We start from the raw sequence: 11471 nt of genomic DNA, 5'->3' as shown, positions 1-11471 counted from the left end.
GTGCCCAGCACACACACGTGTAAAGCCCCGCATGCCAGGAGAAAAAGAGGGCGATTCGAAAAACAACCTTGCTTGGCGACCACTATTTACGAATTTCATTTTCGATCTTTGCATTAAAGCTTTGTCTTTGCACTGGGAGCTAAAGTGCCTATTTTTTATTCGGTGTTTGGAATAATAAAGTCTTCGAATGAACTGGACGGATTACCGGTCCAGCGCCCTTGGTTTACAGTGAGGAACTGGGACCCACGGAGATGTGAATTGCCCGACTGGAGGTCACTTAGCAGTGTCCCAGCCCCGAAGCTCCACAGCGAGGGCTCCACGACCGAGTAAACTGCGCCCCGCGCTTCGCCCCCCAGCTTTCTTGAAAACGCTAGGCTCGGAAATGGTTTAAACTTGCTCAGGAGGCTCCACCTGGAGCTTCCAGAGACGAGACTGCTGAAACCAAGACTGTCAGTGGTTCTTCGTTCTCATCTCACTTTGCTTTACCCACGTTCCCTGCTATTCGCGCTGAGAAATTTCGCTCCTTGCAGACAAAGAAAGACAGTGCCCTCTGAAGTCCTTTGTTAGCAATAACTCGGCAGCTTCACCACGAGCCTTTAAAAATCTGCTTCATATTTTAATTTTTTATGCAGAGTCTCTCGGCAAGACCACTTGACAAAGTCGAGAGACTGAACCACAGAGCCCAGGGCGGTCAGGTTAGGAGAGGGCAAGCAGAACCCAGGTTCTGAAGCAGACATGGATAAAACCAGCGAAAACCAAACACATGGAAACGTTAGGGTCAAAAGCAAGCGTGTTGATTTTGAAGACCAATTGTCAATGTCTTTCACGGTGGGGTAGGTGGGGGCGTTCTGTTTAAATTAAGAGATTAACATTTTTTCTCATTACTTAGGAAGTACTTCCCTCTTACTTAGTCACTTACCAACTCTACCTGGAACTGTACCTGGATGACCCTACCTAGAAACGGAATTTGCACATAGCTCAGTTGGTTGGCTGGGGATTTGCCATAGGAAGCCACTGAGCTAGAGACAGGTAATCGGTTTCTGTTGCATCTTTACCACCTGGAAACTACAGAGTGTCCTTAAGCAAGGGAATAGCAAAGTTCACGTCTCTTTGCAAAGAGCTTTGCTAAGCAGGCAGGGCTGAGAAAGGAATGAAATCCTCAGGCCATTGTGTATCATCCACTGGTGCCATTTTCCTGTATCTTTTCTACCTAATGTGCACTTCGACAAACGAAAAAAAGTTGTAGACTGGAAAATCTTGAAATATATTCAGTGACCATATACATTTGCTTCATCTGCCTCAGGGAGGTAAACAACACAAGGGAAAAGAAATTAGTTGATGTACGTTATAAAAACTGGAAACCATTTTCCTGCTGAAAGACACAGGAAGTAAACATGCATTCAGGGACAGGCATGTGCTACTGATAATCTACAAACTACACCCTGGTTTGTTTGAACCAATGTGTGAAGGTTTGGGGGCTGTTGGGCAGCTTCTAATGTTTATCTCAACTGAAAATGATTTGCAAGTCAGCATATTTATGATCATAGCAACTCAAATTGTGTAATTCCTACAGCATCTCTCAGCCCATCCTAAAGGTAGTTTTTATCACCCCACTCAGACTAAGAAAAGGTGAGCAAGTCTTATATCTGCACCAGAAAAAACCTCTGAACAGGGCTGTCATCAAACTGGACAATGATAGACACAGTAGACATCTGAGTCATGAACAATGCAAGAAATGCTACCCATACTGTATCCATATTATACAATAGCCAACACCTCATGCAAGACTCTAGACCAGTCCTGCAGGCTCCTGGGAGCTGGTCTTTGCCTTTGCCTTGTGACATCAAACCAAGGTCTCATTTTTTAATGCTATTAAGAAGCTGTGCCCAAGGCTTTGGGCTTGTTATCTCCCTTAACAATGTTATTTTGTTAGGCAGCAAAATAAGCAGCATGGGGTTAAATGTATTAGCTGCCTTCAAACCTAATTTATCTTCATTCCTTCCTAATTTACACTTGGGCTGAATTAATGAGAATGATTTAATTAACACGGTGCGATCATGGTACCAGGGACAGGACAGCTCAGGGGATTAGACCAAACAGTGGGCTAAGCAGCTGCCATCCCGCCTCCTGTGGTCTCCCTAGCCCCACCCAAATTCAGACATGTTCCCTGCTGGTATTCCAAAAGTGCCCTCTTTGTTCTTTGATCCGCTTTCTGAATCTGTATGAGAAAGATGGCATAGCTTTTCTTCCTCACGTTACTCACTAGATGGGGTTCAAGGCCATGCCCTGGAGAGTCAGTGTGGCAGAGGGGCACACTGCCCACCAAAGATTTGTGCTCCTCCTTCCGTAGTGTTAAATTCGTGTTGGGAAGTGAATGCCCAGCCAGAGACCACATCTCCTGGCCACACATAAATTGGGATCAACACCTATGGAAGGGAAGGAAGAGAAGCAGGGTGGTGGCCAGAGGAAGAAGTTGAGCTGGGATGTCGTCTCAGCCAAGCTGAGACCCCGGGGGGGGGGGGTCTCTGGAGCTGAAATGACCTTGCAGAGTTGTCCCCAGTTAAGGTAAGAAGGCCAGGCTTTTATACAGCTACATCAACCAGTTGCTGAATGCAGCCTGCCCAGGGAAGGGACCACAACTTTGGACTTTTATACTTACAGCTCTGTTTTGCAGAGATAATTCTGAAAGAGGGTTGACAGCGCCCCCAGCGGCGGGAGGAAAAAGTCCTTCATTCCGGAAGGAGGACGTGTGGGGCTCAGCTCAGCGCCCACTTCAACACTTCACCCTAACACGTAGATCACAGACCTAGGAAAATGAGACCTCAGCTTCTATCAGCAAACCTCTTATTTTAAAAAGAGGGAGGAAAAAGAAACCTGGCTATTTATTAAAGAGACAAGGATAAGGAAAAAGATAAGTAAACAATATAAGAAGTTATCAGCATTTTATAAGTCAGTTTTCATTTTTCTTTCCGAGGAAGGAAAGGGTTCTAAACTGATAGTCATTTTTCTAAATTTTAGTTTGCCATATTCTGCAATCATGCTGTTTAAAAACTTAGTGTATTTGTGTTAAGTGTCTGTTGTGATAAACCTTAAGATTATTCTTAAGATTGCATCCAAATTGATTTGGTCCTATTTTAAAAATTCATTTGCTTCCTATATCTGTTATACGTGTCACTTTATGTGTATTTTTGGAATTAAATTTGATTATAGCATGTTTTTTTATTTAGATGGGGTCTCACTATGTTGCCCAGGCTGGAGTGCCATGGATATTCATAGGTGCGATCATTGCACACTACAGCCTCAAACTCCTGGCTCAAGTGATCCTTCTGCCTCTTCCTGCAGAGTAGCTGGGACTACGGGCTCTGTATAGTAAAATTTTAATTTCAAATTCCAATTCATTACTGCTACATATGAATATAATTGACTTTTTATTATGATTTTTAATGGAAAATTTTGTGTGAAAGTGTATCTTTGTCCTTCAAGTACTAAGCTCCACTGTTCATGTTAAGCTCCTCTATTAGAGGTTGTTAGAACCGGGAAATTCATTCTTCCTTTGAGACTCCCTCACCTTACACAGCCCCAAGTGACATTTCAAGGGGTAGATAGTTTATTGGCTGCTTACAGGACTGCAGAGGGACACATTTGAGTCACTTTTCCCTAGTATTACTCTATAAAGTGTGGTCATGAGTAAATCAAGTGATCTAGGCTGTTTATGTTATTTATACTCCAGGGCCCTTCAAAACAATGATCTTCGTAGGCTGTTGTAGGTTATAGGTTTTAGGGTCAGGATTGTAAAGCAGCATTTATTATTTTCTAAAAGCAATGAATGATAGAAATTTGGAAAATACAGAAAAGCAAAAGCAAAGCTGTAACTTACCACCTGGAGATAATGACACTGAGCATTTAAGTTCCAGTCTTTCTATGTTCATGTAGTATTTTATTTTTAGCAGTTAAATGGTTAAGAGCAGAGAGTCTAGAACCGAGTTTGAAGTTTTGCTTCCACATGTATTAGCTGGGTATTTGGGGGGCAAGTGTTGCAATATTTAGGTGTCTTAGTTTCCTGATCTGCAGTATGAGATAACAACAGCACCTGGCTAGAGGGTTGTTTTGTGAATTAAATAAACCGGCACATGCAAAGTATGTAGAACAGTACCTGGCTTGTGGGAAGTGCTATATAATGCTTGCTTTTATAATGATCCCTTAGTAAACTGTTTAAAGAGAATGGTGGTCCTGCAACCCATAGATATTCCCAGGCAACTTTCCTAAATTAAGTGACTTGAATCGTTATCAAATTCCTATTTCCACATCTGCTCAGTAGCATTGGGCTAAGGGACACTTTGATGTCTCAAAGGAGTTTATGTATCTCTTAGAGTGTTTATTTGAAGCTCTGCTCTGCTTGCACATCCAGAAAGCTGACAGCTTGTGCAATAAAAGCTCAAATTCACAAGATCTGCCTTTGTCTCCTTCCCTCTCTTACTGATACTGTCTTCTTGTTTTGTACTGGGACCACTGGTCTTAAGTTGACGATGGAGAAACAATTGTTCATTCTCCATTACTTCAAAAAACTAAGCTACTGCAAAGGGAAAAGTATTTAAGAAATCACACATTTAAAAAAGAAATTGCTAGCTATATTTAGAAGGAGGCAGCCCTGCCAAAACACAGCATACATGGAATATAGGCGCCTACTTTTTCCTGCTCTGAAGAACTTGTAGGGTGTGCTTGGTAAAAGCTCACTCATATCTATCTGAATCACACCAGGCTTCTGTGGGGTGTGGCCTTGCACAGCCCAGGGGAATCTTGAACCATTTCCCCTCTGTTTTCCATAATCTTTTGAGTGCTCCTAGGCTCCTGGATCTAAACTCTTAATTTGTTCTAAGTAATTACATTCAACAATTGACCTTTGTTGGGAGCAATGAAAATGAAGGTTTTATTTGGCCTGTACGCTTTGCTTCCAGGGCAAGATGCCAAGTCTCTGAGCATGTCTGGGCATGAAGAAGGGACCAAAAGAAGGGACCTTTGTGGTCCAAGAGCTTGCACCTTTGAATGAATATTAAAAGGATTTTATGGCACTCTGCGAGTACAGACTTTACTCACTGCATACATCTCAGCTCGAACTGGAGTCTGAGATCAGGAAGCTGCACATTAACATCACCAGAATGAAGGAAGAATGAAAAAGGAGACAGAGACACTGACGACTGTGTTGTCTTAAAGAAAGTTCCCATAAGTACTTCTCCTCGTGATTGTAAAAGTAAAGTACAACATGAGCAAGGCTATAAACTCGCATACACAAACATTCACAAATTTCCCTTAGCGTCAAGAGCAATTCTAGAAAACGTTCACTATAAAATCCCAAATAAAGTTGGAAGACTTGCAATTTCTTTATCTGAGGACTTTAGAAGTATTGAAATATCAGGAGGAAATGGTAACATTTAAAAAATTATATATATTCAAAGAGTTATGTCAGTTTTCTACCCACAATTATCTGAGAAGTTGTGGCTTCATTCATTCATTCATTCAGTTAATCAATCAGTCATTCACCCAGCAAGTATTTATTTAGAGGCATCGTATCAACACTTGGTGCTGAGGAATATCCCCAATTTCACCAGGTTTTATTCCAGCCTTTTGCTGTGATTTTGCAGTGTCTAGGCTTGGCTTGTCATCACGTACTTGTATTTGCATTTTGAATATGTCTCCTTCCAACTCTGGAACCATAGGAGGAAGTCATATATAGAGAAACTTGGGAGGAATGAAGGGGAAAAAGAAGATAAACATAGGCAAAGAAGGAGGTCTGTTCCTGTCACCCTCATTGGACTGTTAGCGGAGAAGAAAACCAGGAGCCGGCAGACCGCCTGGGCTGTGAAATGGTCTTCTTCAATTGCCATTTTTCACCCAAGGGTTATAAATAAACCTATTATTGCCTCACTAAAAACTGACCTGTTAAAAATGGTAAATAAACATCATGGCATTGGCCAAGAAAGGCAAAGGCAAACCTCATAGGCAGAAGCGAGGGGTGAAAGTGAACATTGCACTCTCGTTCTTAACAAAGACTTCTGTTTTCAAGAGGTTCTGAGTTTTGCCACAGCGGAAGGGAACATCCCAGAGTTCCCAATGATTGCATCCATTTCTTCTACACTTTTTCTGGGACACTTGTGATGCCAAGAGTGAGCAGGAGCACCTAGATACATTCTAACTTTTCAGGCTGGTTTTTCAGGAATCTTGATCGATTTCATCAGAATGCATTTTCTTTGTCATGCTTCCCTGTGTTAAAAATTCTATCCATAATTTTCCATGGCTTAATAAAATAGAAACAATTTTTCACGCCCCCATCTTTTTTTGCATATGTCCTATTACAGACAAAGTTTGTTTAGTTTTGTTTTTCTGCTAGTCACCTAAGAAATGAAACTGCCACCTCCAACAAAGCCAGGAACGGGACAATTGTAGCATAGGACTCAGATGCGGGGCTCCATAGACCATGGCACAGAATTTGGATAAAGCAACAGTGCCCTCTTCTGGCTACAATGAAGAAGCAGTTTCACAAGGGTCTGACAACATTCAAAACCAACCTACGGAAAAAGATAAAAGTAAGCATGGTGTGTAAACCCTTGTGGATCCTTTTGAGCAGCTACCCTTTCCTTCATTGCACTAAAGATTCTACTTTCAAATGAGCAATGCCAAATGTAATCTGGAGTCTGGACAGCCTACGACGCCATGCATCGCTGTGCCGTACAGACTGACCAGCAGAGGGCACAACTGAGTCATGTACCTTCTCGGCACAGTTTCAGCAAATCCCAACCAGCTAGCTGAGTGCCACTGCCCCTTCTGCATACAATGCTAACATAAGTTGTTCAGAGGGCTGCTGGACAGGGACCCATTTGTCCACTGGAATGGCCTTGGAGCTAATAATGATCAGAATCCCTAACATTTATATGGTCTTATTGTGTGCTAGGCACTCTCTATGCCCTTCTCGTTTAATCCCCACAGCAACCCTAAAAGAATAAAGTCTCAGTTGGGTGAAGCCAGAACCCTAAATGATTTTTATTCCACCAGAACTGTGTTCTTAACCACTTAACTTCCCTGCCTCTTCTATTTTCCTAATTAGCTAAGGCTCCTTCCTTCCTGTCCTCTGGAATGCCAGCTCTGGACACCTGGCACATACCCAGTGGATTTATAAGAGGAGGAGAAAAAAATGAATTGCTTGATTTATTTCACTTCATGTTGACAGGTCTGATAAAGATGTGACAAATGAGAAGCTGGAATTAATTGACTAAAATTATGTGGTTTTATTTTTTTTAAAAAAAATCTACTTTTACTCTTTCACTATAGTTGATTAAATATCTTAACAGATTATTCTTTGATTCTGGCAAACTGTACCCACTAGAGATTGGTACATCAATTCACAAGCAAAGGAATGTCCTAATCAAACTGCTCTTTTAAATTTACTTCAGACATACTTCCTTAATTAACTATGGAATGAAGCACTATTTCCCCAGCTATGATCAAACACCAAATATTGGGAGAAACATCTTCTTCCTCCTTTGATGTCTGCAGTCCAAATGTCTGGGGGAGCTCTGTGTGTCCTCCTGGAAGGACTTGGAGAGAAAATACAATGGAAAATAAAGGAAGCATTTAACTTCTTGGCTGTATCCAGCAAATGTGACATGATGTTTAAAAACCCAAGATACACAGATTATGCTAAAGTTTGAAATTTTTCCACTGGACAATGGTTTACAGATGCGAAAGACGTTGTCAGTGAGTAGGCGCGGAGCCTCCCTGGGCATGTTAGGGTGCTTTTCACATCTTGAAGAAGCCAAACACAGTAAAACAATTGTCTAGAAGCCAACTCACTAGAAGGATTAATAAAACATTTTTCCTATACTGAACTTTTAGAGGACAGATGCTAAACACAAGAAAATATATCCTTGTTGGGGCTTTCTTTGAAAAGCACGTAATGTCTACCTTACCAATAAATCGATAAGCAATATCTAAAATTGATACATAAGAATGAACAGTGTAAGTCCAGTATCGTTGTGGGGAGAAGCTGAGGAACCATTCCTTCCGCATGCCCCCTCTGCAGAGTGGCTGGAGATGGGGGTGGTCAGGGCACTGCCACCTTTCCTCTTGTCCTTTCATACTATTTGATTGTGCACCCACGTGTATTTACTACTTTGAGTAATGTGAAGAATTTTTAAAAGTCAACTGCAAAAATAAATGTTATTTTTATTATAATAAGATAGAGAGTCACCATAGAAATGGCTCCATCTCTTAAAATGCTCTAATGTTGCTTGGAATAATTTTCATAAAGCAATGCAGGTTTTTCAGGCATTAAATAATATGACCATTCATAGAGAACTTCAGTTTTTAGAGTGCTTTTATGCTTTGTAATCCTCAAATAACCCTGACAAGCTAGATACTGTAAGTATTGTGCCCCATTTTATTGATGAGAAACTGAGTCTGAGAGAATAAATACCTTGCCCAGGGTCACATATATGCTAAGTGATGGTGTTGCAGCCTGAACACAGGTTCTTTTGGCCGCCATTAGACTGTGGATTTCCACTGTGCATCCAACCCTCAGCCCAGCACACCGTAGAAACACAATAAATATTTAAAGAATGAATAAGTGCATGGTTTAACAAATGAATAAATGGCCCTTCCTACTATCTCACGAAGCAATATCAAACTTACGCTCATTGCTGTATCCTTACTAGGTCAAAAAAGTCTAACAAAACATTTTAAATAGATTTTCAACTTGGACTAAACCCAAATGATTAGCCTTATGTTATCTGGAAAACCCCATTTCCAGAATATTTTGCTTAATCACACTTTCACCGGATGCCTCAAGATATCACTTAAAAGAAAGTTCTCCCAAATCTCCAAACAAGGACAAGCGTTGACATATGGTGAATAAACTGGTGCCAGTAACCTGGGACTCTTTGAAGCACAAAACATTCCACATATGAACTAACAGCATCTCTGTGCTTTTCCTCTCATGATAAGAAGCGTTAAGTCACCCGAAGAGCAAGTCAAGGGTGAGGTAATTTATTTCTGCTCCGCAGTGATTAATTGCTCTGTATTCCTTGGTGGTAGAAATGATAAGACTTAGGTAATGGAAAATCAGAGCATGTCTCCAAGTTCACAGTAAGTAGTGTAGTGGGTTATTAATTCCAACACGCCAGCACACATCCTCCTGGCCTGTGGCTGGCTAGGTAAGTGTATTCACCAGCTCTGTGTAAAACTACCCTCATGCCAGGCAAACTAGGAATTATCTAAAAAGTCAAACCCTAAATTCTTTGCTCGCTCCAATAACTCTGTCATGAGGAATGCACACAGAAATTAAATTGATCTCTTTTATGTTAGTAGGTAATACATATACATGGGTCATCCATAAATAATAATTAACATCCATTTAGAGTCACACTGTGGTTTACACAGGGCATTGCATCCTCTCAACAATCCTGTGGGGTAGATACTATCATTATCTCTGCTTTGCTAATGAGGAAACAGGCAATGATGCATTTGAACTTGCCCAAGAACCCAGTTAGTAAATCACAGAATCCAGACCCCAGGCTTTCTTATTCAGAACCTATGTTCTAGTTTGTGGGCCCCCTGGTCCTCTTGTACAGCAAGCAAGCAGCTCCTAAACAGAATTTAACTTGTATGATAAGCCCCTAATCTGCTGGTTTGGTGGAAACAATTTGAGTCACGTAAGGGATTCCCTCCCTTGCCCCCCACTTTCCCCAGGGTCATATTCAAGTTCCAAAGTGCTTTTGAAGAGCCAAAAAGTGAGGATGGAGGCCCACCTGGTCCTTCATCTGCCCCCAGCACCAAGATAACCATCACCCCCTCCGATCTCCAGTGGGTGGGGTACTCAGTCACCCAAATTTCCCTGCCCCTCTCAGGCCCCCTGTGTCATTTTGTTTCTCCTGCCCCATGCTGGAAACTCTTGGAGGCTGTCTGCCACCCTTTCTGTGGGAACACACCCTGCAGCCTTCCCTCTCTGAGGTCTTGCGGTAGTCCCAGGCCGGTCCCGCCAGCAGCGAGGGGGGAAAGCCTCCTTCTCAGGGGACTACCCACGTCTGCACTAGTGAGACATGTCCCTTTTTACATCAGTCATTTTTAATGCCCTCTTTGCCTTACTGAAATGGAATTTATAGATAATATAATCTATCAAATATAACTTCAAAAAAATCAACAAAATTCCTTAACTGTAATATAAAGGAGAAAACAAATAGAAAACTGTAATAAAATCATATGCCCTGTGAATGCCCTGGCACAACTACCCTAAGAGACATTATAAAGGAATCGGATAGTCTCACACACACACACACAGAAACACCGTGCGTGCACACCTACGAATGTAGACTGAAGCAGGCTACTATATTGGCCCTTTAAGTACCAGGACTCATATTACATCAGTAATTTTTAAAAATAATTTTACAAAATAATGATCAACTCTTGCTAAAGTTCAAAATAAAACTACTCAATTTATGCAGTAGTCCCACTCCGGGATAATTCAGTGAATATTAAAATACTACAAAAATACTACGTAAAAAATTTAAGTACAGTGGGCAAATTCCCCTTCTAGCCAAGATGAAGTAACAGGGAACAGATTTACTCTCCCAGCTGAAATAACTAGAACCAGACAAAGCATGTGAAACAATTGAATCATCAGGCAACAGAGGCCAACCTTACAGGCCAAGGTTTCAGGACCTCCATGAATCTATTCCCACAGGACCTCAATTTGAAAGCATTAAATACATTCTCTCTCTTTGCTTGAATGTATAGGTAGAGATTTACAGTTTGCTAAGTGAAGCTTCCATAGGAGTTGTGATGTTGGCGTTGATGTTGTTGTAGTTAATTTTGGCCAAAAGTGATACCTTCAAGCCCTGATAAAGTTCCTGGAATTATAAATCCGTCATGATTGAATTGCTTCCTTTAAAATCAGTGGGATTATACGCTCTGCTGACCTGACAGGTGTGAGAAGACATGATGGACAGATAATTCGGTAGTAGAAATTCAACAATAAACATTTATTGAACACCTACTGTGTGTCTGGTTACAGAGGTCAACAGGACACACCTTCAAAGAGCTCAGAGAGAGCAGGGGTGTGTCCTAGTCGAAGGGTCCTAAATCAGCAATAAGGTCATGCCCTGCCAAACATCTCAATTTCCTATGCAACAAAAGATCAAGATATTTATCCTATGGGCACCAGCTTGGGTGGCTCCAGGATGTAGACAGTGAATCCCCCCAGCTCTATGCTGCTGAAGCTGCCCTCACTTCCTTTGCCCCCCTCAGGGGCATGCTTGTGGATCCAGGTGTAGGCAGCTCACACTAGGTGCCCAGCACTGATTGTAAGGAGCTAACTCGTCTCTGGAATGTGGCTCATTGAAAACACATGTCCCCAAGAGTTAGCAGGTATTCATTTACACCAGCCCGTCTCAAACTTTAATGTGCACACAAATCACCTGGGGAAC

The sequence above is a fragment of the Propithecus coquereli genome, unplaced genomic scaffold (genome assembly GCF_000956105.1).
Source record: "Propithecus coquereli isolate 6110/MARCELLA unplaced genomic scaffold, Pcoq_1.0 Scaffold9, whole genome shotgun sequence".
Classification (NCBI taxonomy): domain Eukaryota; kingdom Metazoa; phylum Chordata; class Mammalia; order Primates; family Indriidae; genus Propithecus; species Propithecus coquereli.
Note: the sequence above shows the minus strand (reverse complement) of the source record.